The 24,703-nt window shown below is 34.1% G+C and overlaps 1 protein-coding gene across 2 annotated transcripts in view; it reads left to right on the plus strand.

Moving 5' to 3' along the window:
* The first annotated feature begins 4,895 nt into the window (after positions 1-4,895).
* LOC120774434 (proteoglycan 4) overlaps positions 4,896-24,703 on the plus strand; it is a 47,857-nt gene continuing 28,049 nt past the window's right edge. Inside the window, exons 1-2 of one of the 2 annotated variants that reach the window (XM_040104074.1) lie at positions 4,896-5,074; positions 5,363-5,504. The gene's annotated coding sequence lies outside the window, so the exon portion shown is untranslated. The remainder of the gene's footprint in view (positions 5,075-5,362; positions 5,505-24,703) is intronic. The other variant, XM_040104075.1, reaches the window with a different exon arrangement.

Genomic DNA, 24,703 nt, shown 5'->3' on the forward strand with positions numbered 1-24,703 from the left:
GGCGGTTGAATTTTGCTCTTAAAGATGTTTTGCTTGTTTTTTGGTCTTTTGGTCACACCGTCTGTTCTCTTTGAAGTCTTACACACATAACTCCATACCGACTTGTATGTGAAGAGCGGCTGCTTGCGTTGTTGCTGAAGTAGAAATTACACCTTTTTATAATCTGTTGTTGACTTGAACTGATTCCCAGCTAAATATCGCAATGGATGCTCTGCTATACATATGGCAAGATATGATTGTTTACTTGAGCGTTATGTTTATTTATGTATGCGAAATTTCGCAAATGTTGAAGAGGTTTTGTTGACTTTGTTGATTGTACGATTGTTTTGTTCAAAGAATTCTCAATGTTATTGACGATAATGCTGTGTCATCAGAAGTGTGCTTGACAATCACTCAGATCTGCATTGCTCTGTTCTGCACCAAAACAGCTGCGATGAATTGCAAGTGTTAATGAGCTGAAAGGATTGATATCAAGTTGTTAGGAATACATAATATAAGTAAAAAGCATAAACTACATTGTTAGCTTAGAGAGAATAAAAAGCATGCAGCTAACAATTAGTCGATATGAAGTTTTAATTTTTTTTCTAATTAAATTTCCACATACAAGTACAAGAATTTAATTAGCTTAATAAAAATATGTAGCTCAATTAAAATTTTTGTTCAACATATTTGTGTATACTGCAGAACAAAAAATAATATCAAATGTAGAGTGACTAGTTTCTCGAACTCGATGTTCCTTGAATTTTAGCTTTGCTATTGGTTTTAAGAAGCTCATTTACTTCAAAATTTCAATAATATTTTTCCCCTATTTCTATAGTTTATGTCTCTAAAAGTAAGATTCTACTTTATAGATTTACGCTCTTTTTTATTTTATTTATTTTCTTTTTTTCCACGGTGAAGGCCGCAAACATAGCAGTATGGAAGAACTATTTTAAGCAACATAGGGAAATTGTTAATAAAATTATCACTAACCCTGCGTTTGATTTTTTTTATTTTGGAAATAAAATAATGTAAGGAATTTTATAATAATAGTGAGTAATTTCGGTGGCAATTGACTTAGTACAGTAACAAATTGTTTAACTAAATACATATTATAATCTCTACAATAGGTTGAGTAATTGGTCAGCTTTCTCCCTAGGTTTTAAACTTCGATTAATCTTCGACTATTAAAACTTGTACCGGTATTTGAACTCTTATTAATTTAAACATTATAGTTAGTTAGCATAGTTAGCTGCGAACATTTGTTGCTCTTTAGCGTGAAATTCTCTTCAAAGGATCTTCTCAGCCTTTTTGATAGATTTAGGAGTGCGTTAGGGGAGAAAATTTGCCTAAAAACTCCGTAGATATAAAAAAAAGTTTATTGCATTGCTAGAAAATGTATTTTTTGTTTCCTGCGTCATCATTGTTTTCAACAAATAGCTGCTCCTTAAGTTAGGTTAGACGACTGTTCCAGTGATCGCACTTGGAAAAAAGAACTCCTGTATGCAATTTTATAAGTCGAAAAAGTGCTTGTTTGTCAGTACGAATTTGTTTAGGCGATTAATTTATATTCCCACCACGTCGGAGGGATATCAGAAAGTATGAGCTCCCACGTGTTTAAGCCTTAATATCGCAAACGTGAGCCAATCAAGAAGGAAATCTTGTAATAATTCCATTTTCTGCCATAGAGCTTCCTCAGCTGAACAGCGATAGAGCAATGATCTGTGAGAAACTGCACATCTAGAGATATTTTACGATCGATTTTGGGTCAAAAGGATCTTGTGACAGCGCATGAACCAATGATAGCCCAGCGCTGGCCAGACTCGCGCGATATCCAGCTATACGGTAGTAAAACACATGAGGACAGCGGAGCACCAAACTGTTCCCATTCTACTAATAGCGGAGCTAGACACCATGATTTTGGTAGATATTTTGAGTTTGAAATGCTTTCTTGTTCGACTCGTACCGATAAAGATGAACTTTAGACATGAGTTTATGGGTTTAACATGCAAAGAAATCAACAATCGTCGGAATGGAGGGAAAAAGAGAGCCTAAACCATCTGAAATCAAAGTGATGCTCATTGTTTTCTTTGACACTTGTGGTTTGGTGCACCACGAATCTATTTTGGAGGGACAGACCGTCAATAGAGATTTCTATTTGGCCGTATTGAGGCATTTTTATGAGAACATCTCTCGAAAACGGCCGAAATTGTGGAAAAATATCGTCGATAAACCACCGTATTCACAAGGTTTAGCTCCGTGTGATTTTTTCTTGTTCCCCAAACTGAAATTGCCGCTCAGTGGAACTCGTTTTCAGTCGATCTGGAAAAATGGTTGGCATAAGTGTATTTTATCTGATGCGGAATACTTTGTTTAAAAATTGTTGAATAATTAAATATTTTGCGTTTCATTATCAATTTCCAGGTACCTTTTTTTGTCACTATATATTTGAGCAGGGTTGCACCACATATGCTGCCCGTTTATTTAAGCCTTTGCTATAGTTTGCTCGTTTCGCTGGAGAGTAATACTTGGCGAATCGAAGACAACTTCTGTAAATTCCAAACTTCGTTTGAGAACACTTTCCATTATAATATGTTCCCACACCACCAATAAACGCGAATTAGTTGTTAGAAAAATCCCCCTAATAGGAACATTACATACATATACTTGTAATGTGGACCATGTATGAACTTTAATTAACATAAAATCTCTTTTTTTTTCGAACTACCGCATATCTAGTTACGTCTATACTGTTAACTTACTCATTATATTGTATGTACTTGTCATAAGTAGCAGCGTAATATGTCTGTAGCCTTCATATGTGGCTATTAATCGGAGTATTAAAGTTAAACTCATTTAATAACGGGGCGATGTGGTTTAATATACTTTAATATACATAAAACACTAGTCTACATGAAATTTATATTTTTTAGTCAACATGATCTTTCCTATATTTAAAAGTAATTAATATCGCAATATAGTAGCGAAAGGATTAAAAAAATATATAAAATGTATTCAGTGTATTGATCGCCAACAGACAAAACATTGACAAAATACGAAAAGACTTTTTCGACTACCTACGTATTTGATCGTCGAAGTAAGCTGAGTCGATTCGTTTCGATTTTCTAATTTTTTACACGTATTTTTCACTCAAAAAAGCTGCTCCTTTTTCAAAATCGTCAATATCGGACAACTATACAACTCTTGCTTGCTGTTGTTAACACCCTCGCTCCAACTAAATAATCGCTGTTACCTAGTATGATAAATTACGAGCTAATTTATTGTTGTTTGCCCCAGAGGCATAGACGATTGTAATTTCATATTTAACTACCGATCATTTCGGTCTCAGATTCATTTCATACGATTATGACTAAGCATTATTTAAATGTTGCTCTAATAGTGCCAATACCAGTAGTGATTAACCGTTACTTTTACATTTTATTTCCTGTAAATGTAGTACTTGAAATTGCTTGAATACCTTAACAAAATTACAGACAAAAGATCATTAGCATTACTGGCAGTATGAATGTATGTGGTCCACCAAATGGGTGTGTTGCGCAGTGGGAAACAAAATGTATGGAACAAAGTAGAAGAAAAAACATTGAAACTTGTTCTTTAATATTAAGTAACTGGATTTTGTTTGAACTTATTTTATATAGTTTGCCACATAATTACCATTTTTTAACTACCTCTTTTTAGATCATTATTGAATAATATCTTTAAGCGGAGTTGTGTTGCAAATTAAATAACACACACACATACTCGCACATATAAATGTATTTATCACTATTTTGTTCTAAACAAAAGGCCAACAACATCGCAAATATGCGGGCATTTTAAAGTGCAAAAAGAGAGTGTTCAGGCTACACCCAGAAATGTCAATCGCCCCATTGACAGTTCACCATTCGCCACACGGACTTTTGCTTTCAATTAATCTTTTCCATAGCCATTGTTATTGCGTGAGCAGCTAATTGCTGATTTGCTATATTTGGCAGTACAAACGTGTTAAGTTTTACTTAAATAAATGTTTTTGTTGTACAACCAAAACATGTATTCGTGCCTTTTGCGAGCGCGTGTATGTTTCTAAAAGAATTCCAATTTAAATTTTTGATATATTTATATTAGTGTATTTTTGTTTTTAAAGTTCTTATATACATTGTGACAAAAAAGCACCTGGAAATTGTAATTAAATTCCGCAGGTAAATGATATTTAAAAAAATGATTTTTTTGATTCAGTATTATCAAAAATACAAGCCTACGAGTGGTCCAAAGCCTACAAAGACGGTCGAGGGATCGTTGAACGACCTTCGCCCTCTTCAACTGATGAAAATATTAAAAAAGTGAAGAATATGGTGCTTGAAAATCGTCAGGAAAATGTTAGAGAGATGGCAAGGGAGCTCGACGCCTCTCGCGAGTCCGTTCAAATGATTTTGGTGGATATTATGGGTATGAAACGCGTTCTTGCTCGACTCGTCCCGATAAAGCTGTTTTTTTTTTTAAAGAGTACGATTGTGACCAAATTTAGAGCCAAAGACGCAATGAATACCATCGATCAACCACTGTATTCACCAGATTTGGCTCGATGTGATTTTCTCTTGTTTCTCAAACTGAAATTGCCACTTTGTGGAACCCGTTTTCAGTCTATCGAAGAGATAAACAAAATCCGCTGAAGGCGCTAAAGGCCATACCACAGGCCAAGTGCATATGAAAACTGTTTCCAGGACTGGAAAAATCGTTGGCATAAGGGTATTACATCTGGTGGAGACTACTTTGAAGGTAACAAAGTAAATATTGATACATAACTCTTTATTTTGAGCTTTATTTTCAATTTCCGGGTACCTTTTTTTCACAATGTATAAATTGGAATTTAAATTGCAAATCATTTCAAATTATATTTTTGTTATTTCGTTTCAGTAAAACTACAACGCGCTACAACACACACACAAAGCAACAACTAAGTGTCGGCAGCATAACTACGAAAACGATAAATTTTCAAGTTTTTAACGAAACGTGCGCGTATAATTTGAAAAAAATAAATATATATAATCGTTTCAACAGCAACATCTGCTATCTTCGACACACTTTTAACCAATATGTAAATATTAGCGGCTGAAAAGTCGTTTCTTCACATCGTTTTTTTAAGTCTCATTTATTCCAAAATTTTAAATATAAAAATAATAAATATTCCAATATTCCATTTCTTTTTCCCACTAAAGAAATTGTAATCAAGTGTTTTAGTATTTTTTTCACAAGCCCGCGTATCGAAATCCCCTACAAATTTCGTTTTCCTCCATTAATCACTCACATAAGTGCAATAATAAACATAAATAAAATCACTAAATAATATAATATTAATTAAAATCATTTAATTTTTTGTGCAAAGTGATGAGTTTTAATACAAAAATTAAATAATATACAAAACGCACCAAGGTGGCATCACATTACAACTTACAACTAATAACAAGCTAACAAAGAAACGTCTTAACTTCATTCATACAACGATTCTGTGATATAAGAACCAAAAGGTGAGTTGAAAAACGAGTTATGTTTTAATTTTAAAGTCTTGATTAATTTACATTTTATTATACATACTATACATACGCACATATAATTATGCTAACATAAATGAAATCGAAAGTTGTTACTAAGGCGACATCTTTCACATGTAAACGAGCGTGACTGGTTGATTATAATTAGTGAGGCATTGTGAGCCTTTGGAATTTATGGTGGAATTTAGTTTGATTCTTAATAAAAATAAAAATATAATAGTAAAGGGCTCAATTTCAAAGCCATGAATTCCTTATTTAATTGATAACTTGAGTTACATTGCAATGCCTTGAAATTTTTTTAGTACATAAGCGCTTGTGTAAGAAGAGAAATATAGAGCAAATCCTTCCAATTTAAATTCGTTGTGTATGAACTTCGTAAAAATACCTTTAATACTTGTATGTAAGAAATTTCGTATAGCCTCGATTACGGAGTGCAAAAGAAGTGGTACTACCATTTTCTTACAATTTTTAATATTTTAATCGAATACCTTTAAGGGGTTACATGGGTTTCCTCGGGTAACATACAACCTTTTATCAAAATTTTTTTTCTCATATAAAAAGAGAAATATTTTATTAGAATTTTTTGTTGTTACAAACATATACTATTAAAAAGAAATTCTGAAAATTTCGAAAAAAAATATTTTACACTCGGCCATTGCGACGCCATTTCCGGTGACCCCTCGGAGAAAAAATCCACCCGCGTTGGCAGTATAACTCTTTACAGGATCATCTAAATTGAAATTAAATAGCTGTTTTAGTTAAAACCTTAACTTAGAACTTGGACGAGGAAAAAACGAAAAATTGGATTCTTGACCGACATTCTTACAAATGAATTGAAAATTTGGCGACTTTTTTTCAAATAGTTGTAACCGAAAAAAATCCTTCGTCCAAGTATTTTGTTATTGTATCTTTAAGACCTGTATAAAATTCCATAAAGATTGGTTGAATAATTCTTGAGAAATCTTACCAACCGACTTCAAAAACACAGTTTCGAGAAAAACGCATTTAAAGACGGCCTCGGCCTGTATCTCCTAAACTATTACTCAGATCAACTTAAAAATTTAGGGCAATATTCTAGAGGGCTGTAGAATTTAATAAGAAAATAAAAAGAATCAAATTTTTCAAACCCGTAAACCCATGTAACCCCTTAAAATGACACCTATGAGTGCATCAGTTTCTTAATTCTAAAAAAATTTGTTTTGGTATTTATTTCGTTTAGTCTTTTTTGGCTTATAAAATTGACGTGTTTAAGTTTTCCTTTATTTTTTTGAATATTTATGGGTTTATTGCGATGATTTTCGGTCCTTTTTCTCCTTTTGTCTTAGCTCTTCAATGTCCTTAGGTTTTGCTTGCGCACACTTTGTTTACCAAATAACCACACAAAAAGAAGTCAATAAAACCTGTAGGTTTATGGTACCCAGTCGTTATTAAATTTTTTGTGACATTAAGCCACTAGGGTATTTCTATTACATAACTTTATTATAATAATTTGATTCGATATCATATTTTGGTAGTTTTGAAATTCAGTTATCTATTTCAAAAAACTTTGAAAAGAATTCTCGTTTTTTATTGATTTCTCATTGTCTCTTTGTAACAATCTAAACCATTTCATGTGTGTTCGTCTACTATATAACGGTTGGACTTAAAACCCTAGACCCTTAAAACAGGAATTTTGCTGTTTAGTTTGATGATTACTTACCGAAAACATTGTTTGCAAGAGGCTTACCTCGCTATTTGACCTAACGGGGATCAGGCTTCATTACCACTTCTGTAGTTATAACCGGTAGACTTTGATCAACTCTTTTATAAATGGAAATGTGACTTTCTTGCTCTCGCCTACTCTGACTTAAATAATTTGCTCGAGTATGTCTCAAGGCCTATAGTAGATGGATATAATAGAATTTAAAGTAAGCGTTCTATTATTGACACATGTTTTTTAGTGCATGGTCCCCATATCGGAGCTGCGTACATAAGTATAGACTGGCTAACTTTAGCTAACAGAGCTTTTCTACTTTGGCTTGGGCCACCAATGTTCGCCATGATTCTCAACAGAAGGGCAGTCACTGTAGCCGTCTTACCATAGGCTCTTTAATGAGCGCCTTGAAATTGAGCTTCGTGTCGATCATAACGCCAAGGTACCTTCTATGAACTGTATGAGAGATACAATATCATTTGTGTGGTGACTTGTGAAGCGGCGATTTCTAATATTCTTCGATTTGGCGATGAGTTCGTCATTTGATTCCCAGATCACCGCTAGCAATCGCCACATTTTTTCTAGAGAAAGTAATAATTTTCTTAAACAAAATTTATGGGGTTTGATATCGTATGTCTATCTAAATGTACCATAGATCCAAGTTCTGTCACCTGACCAATAGACTTCAGACGAACTTTGTTCACTCATTCTTCTCTACCAAGTGATGATTTGAATTTGTTATTTGATTTTTTCATTTTTTAAGGATACAGAGGTTCATTTTTTTCTAAAGAACTCAAAATGTTGTTGCTTTTTGGATTCTATGCATGCTTTCTATGCGTTTTATTGTGCCATAAACAAGTACAGTTACGTACAAAAGACCTGTATAAATTGAAATGACGCTAATGAGAAGCGGAAAATTACTTCTAATATTTCTCCTACTCGAGCAATAAAAACCTGATATTGCGACACGTTTAAACAATGAATTTCCAAACAGTTCCTTTCAATACTTTCACAACTGTGCCCATAAATAGAAAAATCGTAAAATACAAGCAAAAATTCTATGGTTCTCTTTTTGTAGGCGCGCAAAGTGGGCAGATTTACGACCGATCTTTACGATCGATTTATTATAGTTTTCAGATTTTAATTGTCGAGAAACAACGTCGTAGCGACGATAAAATTGCAGCTTTTGCAGCAGGCCTGCTAAGCCATTAGCGAGACATTTAGAACATAAGAGTGGAAAATTATAGGCTATTAAGCGGCACGCACTAACAAAACTCAACAACAACAAATGTGTCGAAAACTGGAAACTTAACTGTCTGGCGCATATAAAAGAATGGCAATATAAGCGCTCAACACTGAAAAAAAGATAAAAAATATGTCAACAAAATAAGAATAATTCCATGCACAAATATTTACCCGCATACCGAGAAGAAAAGAAATACAAAAAATGTCTATGTTGGGTGCAGTTTCTCAGGCCGCTCGTGTTTTGCGTGCATAAAAATCCACTTTGATTAAAAAGCTCATTTATTTATTTATTAGCTAAATCGACTTATTCGCACCGATATAGAGTTTGCGTATAACATTTCACGCCTTGATAATTTACGCAATGACAATGAACTGGCAGGCGCGTTTGCGGCTGCGCACCGCGGTCTTTGTACTAAATATGTGGATTGCGTCTGCGCCTATGCGCTTATAGACGCAATCGAAACCACATTTAGATTTATTGATACCAATGAATACACTCACAAGCGTTGAAATCTTAATTTCACATATTGTATTAATTATTTGTTACTAAATAATGAACATTTGTTTGCCAATATGTCAGACAAAGTACCTGTCGTTGAGGCTAACGATCAAGACCGCAATAAAAAGGCATTAACTACAAGAAATATGAAATAATATACGCATATCTAATATTTACAATATTTACTGATGAAATATTTATGAGTGAATTATTGATTTTTAATGCAAATATTCATAAATATGTATGTGTAGCGTCATGTTTGTGGGTGGTCTGTCTGTCTGTCTCTTTGTCGGCGAAAAATTGCAGCTGTTAAAGCCATCGATAATAATGTCTGCCATATCGACATCCATTCCAATGTTATTAGCCGATCTGTCAGCACGTTGTGCCCGTCATTCTATATAGCGTCTGTCACCCATTTATTATATGGTCAGTTACTTGCAAACGGCGCTTATCTGGTTTAATGAACTGTGAAAGTGTTGCCGCCTACAGCGTTTTTTTTAACAGAACTACATAATAAATGAGGAAAATATGTACTGAATTTATTACGTCGATATTAATTATGCATACCAAGCATAGTGTAATCCCTTTCACTATAATTACCCGACAGTAAAAACTGCACTTTAACTATTCTGGAATGACTTATGTTATTTTTAGTAAAGTTCATTCAGATCTTCATTTGGAATCACGGAACGAAATATTGTTTTAGATATGTCAAGTTTAGATTATGTTGTCAGGTGCATACTTTTGATCGGTATTGTAATATAATTTATGCTGCTGATTTTGATTCTAATATTTTGTAATCTACTACAACTGACCAAGCCAGTATCCTAATTTAACGTGGTTATATAATTTTGTAAGAGTCCAATGATGTCCAGTTTTGTTATCCAAAGAATCCATTATTAATGCAATAACGATTCCTGAAACTATTACTAAAATTCTGGTAAACTTCGTTCAGAAAATGTGTTATCCATGGACTACAATATAACTCTTAGAGAACTTGTTTTTGCCTGGTATCACTCTAAAATTTGAACAATACGAGTATTATGTTCTTTGTCTTAAAAATTCGACTTTTAGTATAAAAAATGTGTATGTGAAAACGCCAGTAAAGCTCTACATTATACCCACTTTTAATCTAATTATATTATTTATGCTAGCGGTTTGTTCGATTCGACACTATCTTGCATGCCAGGCATCAAAAGTATATACAAAGACATACCTATACATTCACGTTACTAACCTCCTAATAACTGTAATGTATTATTATATCCAATATTTATACCCTGAACAGGGTATATTAGGTTAGATTAGGTTAATCTAGTAGGCCAATAAGCCATGCAAAGACCAAGTTTAGTCCTTTGCGATACCAGATGTAGTTCAGTTCCTGGGTCTAAGAGATTCTGTATACTATAGGATGCCTGCGCTTGATGCGAATTTTAACAGACTCTGCGGCCTCACTATCGATACCTCCTAGTCTTGCCAATACGGGACAAGTACACAAGAGATGCTCCGTTGTTTCCCTGGTGCCCTGCTCTAGACATTTCTTGCAGTCTTCTCGATCTGTCAGCCACATTATACGGGCGTGAGTTGCCACCAGACAGTGATCAGTTAGCATTCGCAGCATGTTCCTACAGCCTCTTCTATCGAGTGCTAATAGGAATTTTGTATACTTCCGATCTACCGTTTTGCACATGACTATTACAGGTAGCTCGTTCCATCGAGTTTTGATTTTCTTTACCATGCTTCTGTCGTATAGACAATGCATTAGTTTCCCCTTGTTTATCACGTTTTCGAATGTTAGCCATACACCACTCTTGGCAATCTCGTCCTTCATTTCATTGCTCTCAATGCCTTTGTTACCTGGTACCCAGTAAAATAGTCGTTCCGCCGATTTTGCTTCGCAGTTTGCAGCAAAGAGGTCTATAGGTGGCAGACTTAGTACCACCGTTAAAGTTTGTTCTTAAAGCTCCCGTTATGCACAGCGCAGCGAGCCTCTGAACCCTTTCCATCGGCTTCCGGTAGGTGGATTAACGTACACCTGCCCACCATACTACTACACCTTAGAGCAGACAATAGCTGTGGAGCACCAGTGCTTGAGAGAGCGAGAGAGACCCCAGATTGTGCTGAGCATCTGCCTGCAGACATATAAAGCATTGCTAACTTTCCTCACTCTGTCTTCCATGTTGTGCCCCCACAGCAGTTTGCTGTCCAAGGCTACCCCAAGGTCCTTGAGAGAGAGTTGTGTCCCATTTATCGAAGGGTACCTCCTTAGAGGAATGTTGCGCTTTTAACAGGGTATATTAAGACTGCTACGAAGTTTGTAGCAGTCAAAAGGAATCATCGGATCCCCTATAAAACATAATAAGTAATCAATATGACGAGCTGAGTCGATTTAGCCACGTTCGCCCGTTTGCTCGTCGGTCCGATCGTCTGCTTATATATACGTAAACTAGTCTCTCAGTTTTGAGATATTGATCTGAAAATTTGCACATGTCCGTTTCTCCCCAAGAAGCTGCTCTTTTGTCGTAACCGCCGATATTGGACGACTATAGCTGCCATACAAACTGAACGATCAGAATCAAGATCTTGTTAAGAAATCTTCTTTATTCGACAAGATATCTTCACGAAATTCGTCATATATTATTGTTCAAGGCAATCTTCGAAGAAATTGTTCGGATCGGACCATTTTGTATTCCGATCTTGCGAAGAATTTCACTTTTATGGATTTTCATATCTATGTATGAAATTGCTTGAAACATCCTGTTCGAATTAATCTGTAGAATATCGTCACACATCATTTGAAAATTCTATTTAGAAGACTTGGAAAGATATTCCCTGTGTCAGTACAGCAGCAAGTAGTTAACGATATTTATATTATGTTATGTGAGTCTTCCTTGTCTCAGATCAAAATTTTACCAATCATTTCTACATTTGCTTCGAACATAACCAACTTTCATATTGCCCCAAATTAAGACATCTCGGTTCTCACGTAAGTTCCAAAACGAGGGACATCCCTTTGAATTATTATCTGGTCGACTGATAAGATTGATTGCTAGTCCTCTTTACTTTCCTATCTTTTCCGTATCCAGCCCGTTATCTGCCTCTTTTTTTACATTTGAAATTTATTTAAAGGGTTATATATGTACATTTGCAAGTAAGAAAAAACGTTTTTTGTGAATTATTTTCAAGAGTATTTTATATAGTAAATAAATAAAAGAAGTGAGCGTTTCCAAAATTAAATGTGTTTTAATATTCCATGATTCATTTGGAAACGTTTTGGATTGTCTCGATTCTGTAATGGATCTCCACAATGACTTCCGAAAAAATTTGCCTAGTGATGAGGAATTTTGTTTTGCTTAAAATTACCTCAAATCGAAAAACCAAAAAATGTATTCTGACAGCAAAATCAGAGTGTCTTAAAACTTGTAATCAATAATATTATTCATTGGTTCATAGTCTGATAAATATATCTAAGAATTTCATGATAAAAATATTGTATCTGAGAATTTCATGTCGTACGGTTGAAATTTCAGAAAAATTTTACTCGCCGAGTCTGCAAACAGCGTTCGAGAAAATCGCGTTATAGTTTTGGGAGCCAATTAGTCAGAGAATTTATATAAATATGCACATATCTCCGAAACTATTTGCTGAATCAACTTCAAACTTTCGGGGAACACTTATCAAATAATGTATAATCTATTATTTGATAAGTGTTATTAAACGAATTAAGAACAGAAATGACAATCTGATAATCAATTCACTTGAGTGCAGGGAAAATTGTGTATATTTGACAATTTATGTAAAAAAAAAATCAAGTTTGAAATATGTGCAACATTAAATAAGAAACCAAAATCTCTACAAATCACTTTAAACCAAAATTTCAACACTAGGCTATCGCTGATAATCTAGTACCACCTCTCCAATCCATATTTGCGCTTTTTATATACGACGGATGCAATTTCGTGCTATTATTTTCGTGCGAAATTTAGCTGACAATGAATGGGTTTGCCTCTGTCATTTCATTGTGTTGCACGCAAATAATAAATACCGCGACAACATGCATAGCGGGTGACAATTTATCGCTCACCGTTGCGCCAACAAACTACTGCCACTTGCCACTGAAATGAGTTTCTTCTAAGTCTGTGCCCATATTAAATCCGAAACAACAAATCTTTTTGGACCATGCTGTTGCACACTACAAGTGGCATTTCGCAAATGCCGTGCCAAAGTGCCTGCCATGCCTCCGCTAACGGGCAGCCGCAATGTGTGGCGTTTACTTTTTACGTCGCAGGCGCTGGACAAGAGTGTCTAATGGTCATTTGACGTGGCACGGGAGGGAACGAGGCAACATACTAGTGATTGACACGATTTAACTACTGTACATGGGCTGGTTAAAAATGTGGAAGCTTAGTGACGCTTGAGTGTGGAGAGGAAAACGATTTTATTTTTAGTTTTGTTGGTGTGGTGTGCTTGGTGTCATATTACTTTGGCCCACATTTAAAGATATACAAAGACTTTTTACAATGTTGCGATTATTTATATATTTGTTTAATACAAATAGCTAGCAACACATTTTCGATATTTTGCATATATTTACTTGTATGTGTTGCACTTTTGTGATTTTACTTATCATGTATGCTACGAAAGTTAGCTGTGCTATAGAAAATCCATTATTTGCATGCCAGTGAATTATTGGTGAAATATTTGGACCGTTTAAAGGGTTATATACGTTGTGTTGCGGAAAAATAAGGGAAAATCTGGGAATTTTTTAAGGGATGTAGCGATCATTTTATTGAAAATGCGTTTCGAAAGAACATATTGCGAAGTGAAAAAACACATTTAACCATTCAGAAATAATGAAGAATACCGGAGTTAGTGCGCTTTCCTCAAAATGCGATTTTCTTGAAGATGTTGACGGTGAGCACGATTCCGGTGCAGCAACTCAACTGAAATCATAAAACACAAAAAATTTCGTTTGTATATAGACGTGTGGAGTCCGTGAACGAAGGGTTTTCCTAAAAAAAAATTTTTTTGTGGAAACGAGGATCATTTTTTCAATAAGTCACATTAGTCACAGTCAAAAAATTTATTTAAAAAATCTTAACATTGCAATTTAAATTTATATAAAAAAGGCTTCGTTGACGGACTGCCTATATTAGTTATGAATGTATTAAAAAAAATAAAGAAAATCGGAGATAGATTTTTTGCAATCGTGCTCACGGCAATGGCACTTTGGAAAAAAATGATTTCCAGATAATCACGTTTGAAGATGCATGTGCTAGGCTTTCGTCCCATGACTACGTGCGTTATGTAACGCTATAACTTTGGTTCTAATGCACATATTATTATGAAAATTTGGGAGAACATTCTCTACGACTTATACTTTCACTAAAAATAAAAAAATATTAGATTTTTTGACCGATCGCAACGTACATATATAAGGGGTAAAGCTTACTACCTAAAAAAAAATTTATTTAGCCAAATAATATGCTAAATATATAACATAAAAATAACGAAATTTACAGGGTATAGAAAATATTCGTTCTAGAAGTCAAAATGAAAGTTTTTTTTTTAAATATTTCCAAATGTTGCAAGTGCTGCAATTTGCAATCAAAAAAATAATTCTTAAATATTTTTCTCATGACGCTTGCTGCCAGAGTTTAATTTAATTATTTCAAATGTAGATTTTGAAATCTGATATAGAGATTTTCCTCCCTAATTGAATTTGTTTTCATTAATTTAGTTTTTGTTTTTTAAGCACCGGGCTCGGCTCAAGGAAATTTTTCAACATAGTTACTTGGTTCTCCAAATAATTAGTTAAAAAAATTAATAAGGAAAAATCCACTTAAATGTGCAAAAATAGTTTAAAAATCGGCTTAAGAATGCTACTAGATGCCGTTTCTATATTCGGTTCCTAAGACTTCTTTAAAAAAGATTTAAATTTTTCAAAGTGCCAAGACATTGAATGGACTATAACTTTGAAAATAATTTGAATTTAAACAAGTAAGGAAGACTAATTTCGGGTGTCATCCGGGCGTTCGAAAATCGCAATATTAGTTACATTGGGGCTAGGTCGTGTGTTCGCCCAATCTTATCCATTGCATGTACACTGTTATGAGTAAAACACACTCTAACATAAGACCGATGTATGCGGTATAAAGTCGCTCGGAATTTCGAAAATCTTTATAATAGGTATATGATGTTAAGGGAAATATTGACCGGATCCTACCCATTTTTGACAAGCAGACATACTATTATTAGGAAAGGATTATTTAAGAATTTTAATTATATATCTCACAGATTGACAGATATATGTTAAGTACTGGTGTCCAAATATTCAGCCTTAGGGTTTTCGAAAGTTTCAGGGCGATTTGGACAATTTTTGGTCATAATGTGACAAGCTATTACGTGCAAAGTTTTATCCTATTATATAAATTGGTGCCTTATTTGTATACTAGAAAGTAAAATAAACAAATTGAGCGAATTGTGTTATGTGGGAAGTAGGAGTGGTTGTAGTCCACTTTGGCCATTTCCCACTTTAAAATAAGAATGTCAATATAATATGGTTGAAATCGGTCGAGCTGTTTCCCAGATATGTGATTTTACCTAAAATACGACACACATACATTTTCTTTATAAATTTTCGTTTAATGGCGTTTTGTGGACGTGGTAATGGTCCGATTATGTACATCTACGAACTCGTCCTCTCTTTTTTGCTAACGAACCCGTGTACCAAGTTCCATTACGATTTCAATATTTACTCTAGTTCCAGCTTGTGAAGACAAAGAAGCAGGCAGACAGACGAACGGAAACCAGTCATTCAACTCGTCTCGTCATACTGATCATTGATACATATTTATAAAACCCTTGCTGAAAAAGTATAAAAAATAATTTTAAAGAGATATTTTTTAGTATCTCAATAATCGAAAAAAATATATTTTTTTTTAAATTTCATAATATACTTTTATTTTTTATGTCTGACAAGGAACCTTGAAAAGTTATCCTCTCGTGTGAATATTGGAAATTGGTTCGTTCAACTCGTATTTAAAGTTTCGAAAACAGAAAAAAGTCATGAGGAGCCAAATTTTGCAAACACACTGGATACGGAATGACTCTCGTTTGGTGTTTGTCCAAAAAGTCAGAATCATGCTAAACTCGACGTCGTTTTTGCAAAAGATTCAGGGCTTTTGGTACAAGTTTAGCATTGACACGCTTTATACCCTAAATATTATCCAAAATATTAACCAAAAAATTAGCCAAAATGTGTTCAGTCGGTCCTTAAGAGACATTGAAATTTTCTGCTATTTCTCTAATGCCAACACGACGATTTCGAATCACTATTTCTTTCACTTTTTCGATCAACAAAGGTTGATGGGCAACCATATTTTTGTATTAAAAATTATAAATCGGATTTGAAAATTTAATTTTCATTCCAAAATGTTTGATTTAAAAATTCGCACTTCTGTAGCTACTCGAAAGAAGTAAGTTTTCGTTGACGTCACCACCTTCACTGAATATTTGTGACCCTCAAATAATTGTACCAACCTAAAAAAAAATTAAACAGATCAAATTCGATGTTTCAAATAATAAAAATGCTGATATAATATGTATTCTTTAATATATCTTTATACTATACCAAATAAATTATAAAATCTTCCGTATAAGTATAAAAGCATTAACATAACCTTTCCGGCGGGTCATAACAGTAGAAAGTATTAAAGCAATCATTCAATCAATTTATACTTCTTTTTTTCTGCTTCAATTATATGCAGCATTGCGCACAAATTGTAAACTTACTCCAATATATTACATAACATGGGTGTAGGTGTCATTTTATCATGCTTTGTCAACGTCGCATAGTTGCATAGTAAAAGTAACAATAAACAATCGCCAGCAATCTAAAAGCAATCAATAGAAAGCGTGACATAGCGGCTGTCAAAAGTGTTGTAATGTTTCACACAGCCAGTCGGTCATAGTGTGCGCTCTAAAATTTGCATTTCATGTACATAATTATTTGCCAGTTAAAAAAAAAAAGCAAAAATATAAAAACTCCAGCGAACAAAAAGAAAAAAATATCCAGCGAACATTGTGAGCCCCAGTTAATCACTGGCAGCACCCACCGAGGAACAGATCAAATAGCTGGGCGCTAACACGATCACTTAGGGAAAAAACTAAAAAAAAACATCAAAACGATAACATATAAGACAATAAATGTAAAGCATTTGTCAGGGAGTAACGGTGCGCATGCGCATTCGAAATGAATCAAACGTGGCATGTTGCATTGTATTTAAAATTACATGGATGGGACAACACCCCCATAAATTCAAATATGCATGAACATATGCAAATGCCGTTAGAAAAAATGCAAGAAAAAATGTTAACTTCGGTTGCACTGATACCATGAAGAGTAAGAGCGAAATATGCCTCACACGCGCTTGCTTTTGATTGATCGGTTTGTATGGCAGCTATATACTCTAGTGATTCGATATGAATAGTTGCTGCGATATTTGCATAATAATCCATGCCAAATTTCTTGAAGATATCTCTTAGAATAAATAAGCTTTCCCTACAAGCTCTTGATTTCGATCGTTCTGCTTGTGTGACAGCTATATGTTATAATGATCCGGTAACGTCGGTTCCGACACATGATCAATTTCTTGGAGAAAAAAGAACGTGTACCAAATTTTGGATCAATATCTCAAAAACTAAGCGTCTAGTTCGCATATCAATCTATATCAACTTCGATCTCGACACGCTGATCGTTTATGGTCTACTATATATGTACGCTTTGTAGCGTCTCTAACATTTTCTTCTGGGTGTTGCAAACTTCGTGGCAAACTTAACCTGTTCAGGGTATAAAGTTAAACACAAGTACTGCGCATGTTCGCACGAATGCTTGGCATTGCACGGGGAAAAGCGCCAACACCCGCTGTTTTTCAAATTTAAGCGCTAATGTCTTACCAGCTTGCAAACTTGTCACTCAGCGTCTATTTATTTTTCTACGTTATGTGTGGTGTTACAACGTTTTGATTGTTCGCATCTAATTGGAATCACATTTGCTTTGCCCCTGTCAATCATTTTGCGCTTGCGCTTGTACCCGCTGTGTAGCGGAAACAAAAACCCATTCAAGTTGTCAACATTGGCAAATGAGCGGGCAATGAGGCCAATGTATTATATTCTATTTTTTATCATTAATATTATTATTATTATTATTAATATTATTATTATTATTATTATTTATGTGAGTCTGTATATATTATATGTGCATAAGTGTTTTCAAAGCTGCTTTTTCCTAACGCATTTACTGTTACATATTTTCTACTTACACATTTCCATATATGCACACTATTTTGGCCGCTACTATGTTGCACTTATTACCTTTTATCTACTTACTTATCTGTTTGTTAATTAAAAATCCAATTTAATTGAGTTTGAAAAGTTCGAAGTGCCGATTTTTGACAGCAGCGTAACGCTTTTTAAGTTCACTTATTTCCTATTACTTCATTATCTTTCACTTTTCCAAATATTACGTCGGTTTTATTGTGTGTGAAATTTGTTTTGCAATGTAAACGCAACATGAATGGAAAGAAACAAGTGTTTGAAATTGTAGCGAAAATTGAATTTCTGATGTATTGAATTGGAAGATTAATATTAAAGGGTGAAGCATTTCGATGTTTCCTACTTTTTTAAATAAAAAAACACAGAAACTTCAATTTTAATGGTTAATGTTTATTATCATTCGAAAGAACATTTTATGGCATTTATGTTTTGAAGATTATCTCTTTCAAATATTGGTCTCACCTGCATCTCAGATGGTCTATTCGTTGAGTCCATTTTTTTTTATTGTTTTTTTGTCCGCATAAACTTCAGACTTTACATATACCAACATGAAAAGGTCTAAAGGTGTAACACAGGTCACACTTGGTGGCCAATCGACGGGTCAAAATTGTCAAATTATCTGCTCAACGAAGAGTTTTCACAATAAATCCCTTGATTGATGCGATGTGTAGGAAGTGGCGCCGTCTTGTTCAAACCAAATGTTGTCGAAGTCACGAGGTTCAATTTTAGGTATCAAATAGTTAGTTATCACGGCACAATAACGGTCGCCATTGACGATTATGTTTTCACCTGCATCATTTTTGAAGAAATATGAACCGATAATTCTATCGGCCCACGAACCACAGCAAATCATTGTTTTTTCTGCATGAAATGGCAGCACTTGAATCTAATTATGTTCCTCTTCGAATCCCAAATGAGGCAATTTTGTTTGTTAACATACCCATTTAGCCAGAAATAGGCTTCGCTGAAGAAAATTTGGCTCAAAAACGTCGGATTTTCTTGAAACTTTTAAATGCTCATAGAGCGAAGCGTTATCGCTTGGGAAGGTCGCGTGTTTTTGTACGCTTTCAATTTAAGATATCGACTTGAAATGCGCCAAGTCATTCCATCAGTCAGTACGAGTTGCTGCGAACTGGGCCGAATCGACTCTCCACGGATTTCGTGTACTCTCAGCTACGGCGGCTATATTTTCTTTACTACGATCTACACTTGACCTATTCGGTCGAATATTATCCAATGATAAAGGCTGGGTCTCGACATGGGTAATGGTGTTGCGAATAGTACGCTTTGTAGGCCGATTTTGTTGGCCATAAGTTGAACGAAACACATTCTTTACAGATCATGAATTTTCGTAATAAGGTTGAACGATTTGTAAACGTTGTTCAGGTGTAAGTCTTTAGATAATGAAATGTCAAACTATACTGAAAAAAATGACTTGACAGCTTGACAAGACTCACGTCAGTGTAGGAACTACTTGATAATTTCGTGTCTCGCTAAGTATATCTAATACAATCTCCGCTCGGTATTATTTTTAAAGAAATTGTAAACTTTACGGACTTTTACATATTTCAATCGTCCAAAACGTGTTTGTTTCGATCCAAAAGCGAGGTTTAGTGCCTCTGGTTTCTCTAATGATAATACGACAATTTTTTCTATCAGAAAACAGTGTATTCTTTCTTGTCTTAACAATATTTAATTCAAACAAACGGACAGCACTTGCAGTGCAACCCTGCCCTAACATGTCTTCCGAAGCATGCGCAATTGTATTGCGAATCTTTGTTCGGAAAGAAATTCTTTCCGCATTAAACACGATTTTAGTTATTTAAAAGTGGCATATAAGGAACAAATATTTGCGTTTTAATTTTTGTGAATAGATTTTCATTTGAACAATTCACAATAGTAAATGTGATCTAAAATGGTAAAACTAAACTTATAGTAATACAATTTTAATTAGATATTATAAAAATGGTGAATCGAAGACATCTAATATCTACAAGTAAAATAAATTAAATTTTGTCAAAATATAGAAATCAACACAATAAATTCTTTAAAAATCTCCATGGAAAAACTATTGCTAATAACTTGTATGCGGTTAAATTGCTTCCTCAAAACCATGCCATTAATCAGACGTTCGAAATTGGACTAGTAAGTTGATTTGAAAATAAAGACTATTTCACCAAATATCAAAAAAAAAAAAAAAAAAACTCGAGAAACTGGAACACAAAACGCACGCTCATAATTCACGGCGCGTAACTGGGGCATCACTTGTGCTTTCACGCTGCGCAAAATATCTGCAAAATATCTGCAAAATAATCGACAAATAGCACATCGAAATAGTATGTAAGCAAACGCGCAGCCAGCTAACCGAGTGGCAGATGTGCAAGTCAAACAAAAGTCAGTTGACGTAACAAAACGCAAGCAAAACCAACAATTTTAATTTACCACAAACAGCGCAGATAATCCATCACAATACTGCTATAGTGCTTATATACATATGGTTTTGTATATATTTATGTATAATGTATTAGGGTGGATAAAAAAAAAATATTTTTTTACACTTTGTATGTGAAGAATTTTTTGGTAGAACGTCAGAAAAGTTCGCTTGAAATATGACTTTATTATATTCAAAGGAAGGAAGAGGCTTTTTGATTTTTTTTTAAATCCTTTTTTAATAATTTTTGCACGTTTTTCGTACCCTACGAAAAATTGTAAGTGATAATTCTTGTAGAAAATAGAATTTCTTAAAAATATAAGATACGAGAATTGTTTATCAAGTAATAGATTGTGAGATATGAATTCTTCTTTCCAATATGGGTAGTCGAAAAAGTCTTTTCGTATTTCTAATCAAACTTTAACTTAATTTTTTTTATATTTATATTGAACAAAAATAGTAACATTTTGGTCGACCACTTTTTGCCATTTTTTCGCTAGAGACTTTATTTCATCTTTGTAAAGCTTTCATTAGTGTAAATCGAAATTTCCAGAACGGAAGCGAGTGTACCATTGTTGTGCTACACGAACTGATACAGCATCGTCTCCGTAAACTTCACAAATTTCATTCATTCACAAAACTTCAAAAATTTCAAAATATAGCGAATTTCTTCATCATGTTCACTAATTTTTGAACAGCTGTAACTTTTTTTCAACTTCCCCGAATTTTTTTTTGGTTAAATGAAGCTTAAAATCTCACCTTTCCAACACTATATGATATGACACAATGTGATTGGTAGCACTGGAGATATACGACTGCAAAGAAATCTATTGACAAAATACGAAAAGACGTTTTCGACTACCCAATATATGAGCTCAACGCACTTAAAAATATTCAATAAATTTCAAATTTTCCCAGTATAAAGGGAAAAAATATATTTGGTCTTTTTGACTCACCCTAATACTTATACATATATATATACTACTAAACTAGTATATACCATAGGTACATATGTATATATGAACGCATGTTTTCGAAAAGTTTCTTAACTTTAACGAACGTGTAAGCATCGCGAGGTGGTTAAGCTGTTAACTTATTACATAAAATAAGAATTTTAATGCGTGAAATGAAGTAATTATGCATGAATGATATCTTGTGGAGCCATTATGTTTCAATCACTATCATATATAAAAATCTTTATATTTGAATTTCACTCACTTCACCTACAGTAAGCTTTTTAGTTATGTTAGAAAGTAAGCACACACACACACACATACACTCATGCCTACAATTGTTATGCAATAGACAAATTCTCCACAAATGCCACCAATTTTAAATGCTATACAATTTACACAATTTATTATCGCATACCACACAGAGCAGAGAATGCCAAATGCATGCAACATTTAATGAAATGCACCAAAAACAACAACAACTATAGCAAATAGCAAAAGTTACCACGCTGCGCCAACATACATACTAATGTGCACACATAAACCCAACTACCGCAGCGAAGCGCCGCACAAACGAAAGACTTAAGCAGCGAACCTGCGCGCACCGACAAACAACGCACACACGCGGCGCAAAGTGAAGTAAATGTTCGGTGTTTGGTGCAAATGGACATCGGCAGAATGCCCAATTACTTATTTACCCGCAAACATGTGTATGCTCCCCAATACCTTGCGTTATTGTTCGTTTATCTGCTGGCCATTAGCCATTACAGATTGTTGTGAGCTTTGGCCATCATTGTCGACAGCAGCAATAAAAATAACAAGTGCGCTCAGCTCTGCTTCGGCAGTATTGGCAGCTTCGTGGTCTATTGAAATGTGCTGCTTGTTGACATGTTCGTCTGTCTGCCTGTCGGTTTATTTACTTTTTTACCTGTCTGCACATACCCTTGTGATTGGTTTGTTCAGCGTCACTCTACAACAAAACCAATAACAGCACAGCGGCTACATTACGGAAATATACTCGAACAAATATTCATGCCGTCAGCGACGACGACAAGAAAGGCAAATTAACGGAAACAGTGTGTAGTGATACGTGCGCCTTTGTTAGGCAGGGCAGGTGTTCTACTACTCCGCCAAGTTTGCACCCATTAAAATTGACAAGTGCCGACCACGATAATGTTGTGTTAAATAAAAAAAAAATAAGTAAGGGAGGGTTAAATTCCATGCCAATACTTTTTTAGCTAATTTTCAGTTGCTGAGATGTGATTATAGTATGCTCATTGCAAAGTAAAAAATCATTTATCTTCTATTTTTTCACTTTTTAACAAACTATAGGGAGCATTATTACGAGAAGCAAATGTCTTTGTCTCAACAATAAATTGGTAACGTGATTTGAAGGTCCATTGACTTATTACTATAAATGTGTATCATACTGCCTGCGTTGCTACATTAGAATTAGTGCCATCGATTTCAGCTGCAATTTATAAACTGTTAATTGATAATAAAAGTTTTTCTTTCGAGTTGAAAGATTCGACTTGCAAATGGATCAAAATTGTAGAAAGGTTAAAGCCCTAGGATTTTGTGATAATTTAATTAAAAGTCTGTTTTATTGGATAGACACTTTACTTTTTATTTTGTGTTTCATGGGAATTCTAGAGCAGACTATTAAGGGGTTATACTAGTGTAACCTATGAAAAATTAGATTTCCTGAATTTTTGTTAAAAGAAAGTACTCAAATGAATGTTTCGAAGTTCTTTGGGCAAAATGAAGTATATTTTCAGTTATATTTTAAGATTTTTTTCCAAAAATATTGAAAAATAAAGGAGTTGCCAAAAAAAAATCCCCAACTGCTGACATGATTCCGGCCGAATGAACAGCTGAAACATAAAAAATCAAAAAAATTATTAAAGTTGCATTTCCTATACAATGATCTACGATTTTTGAAAAATATCTCGCTTTTTTTAAGTAAAAAAATTGTCCTTTTTTAATGCCAAATTGACAATTTTCAACCATTCAAGAGATCGTAAGTCATTGTGTAGTAAATATATTGAAGAATACTCAGATTAGAAAGGTCAATTTCTCGTTGAGTTATGCTGTCAGCAATTTTGAAAAATGTCGTTTCGAGAATAACGCGTTTAAAGTTTCAACTATCCTATTTATACTTGCGAGAGGTCGCTCTTTCGAACGCTTCCATTCAAAAACTATTCAAGATATGACTTTGCCGATTTCACAGAATATTTTTGTAAATATAAACTATCGAAAAAGTAAAAACAAATCGATTTTTTGAAAGTGTTACTCTGGTATATCCCCTTAAATTATGTTAGATTGAACGATGAGGACTGGGACGATATTGTGCCGCCTTCTTTTATCAACACCTTACTTAACCCAGTTTAATCAAAGCTCCTGAGTTAATAGTGGTGACATCTTCTCTCACCGGATTAATTTGCCCGATAGCCTGACGCCTTCTCATTGTAATTGCGAGTCAATCAAGGAATATGTGTTATGGTACATCTGCCTACTGGTCGCTGAACCGTAAAATGGACTATACTCTTTAAAGCAATAAAAGCTTTGAAGATGCACCAAACAGCTTTGTATAAATGGTTTTCATTATGTACCTTTCCTCTTAACTTTTTTATAAAGTCAAATCGAGATAGTTTAAAGCTGTGAAGAGTAATCATAGTATATTATATTAGCTGTCTTCGATTCGCCATTTATTTGCTTGTTTAAATTAAATGCAAAAGCAACAACAAATTTATCGAGTTGATTTCATGCGAGAAAGTATGCGCATACCTGATTAAAGTGGTAAAGCCGCTATTAAGTTTTGTTTTGGCTATTTTCATCAGTTTTACTATTCTGAATGATTCAAAAGGCAAATGAAAATACAAATTTGCTTCTGTTCTTGTAATTTTAAATCATTAGAACTAGATTTTTAAAATCAATCAATAAACTTTATCGAAAACCAAAATAAAGGTTTCAGCAACGTTTTTTTTAAATAACTTCTCCACTAAGTAAGAATCATAA

Source organism: Bactrocera tryoni, chromosome 4 (genome assembly GCF_016617805.1).
Source record: "Bactrocera tryoni isolate S06 chromosome 4, CSIRO_BtryS06_freeze2, whole genome shotgun sequence".
Classification (NCBI taxonomy): domain Eukaryota; kingdom Metazoa; phylum Arthropoda; class Insecta; order Diptera; family Tephritidae; genus Bactrocera; species Bactrocera tryoni.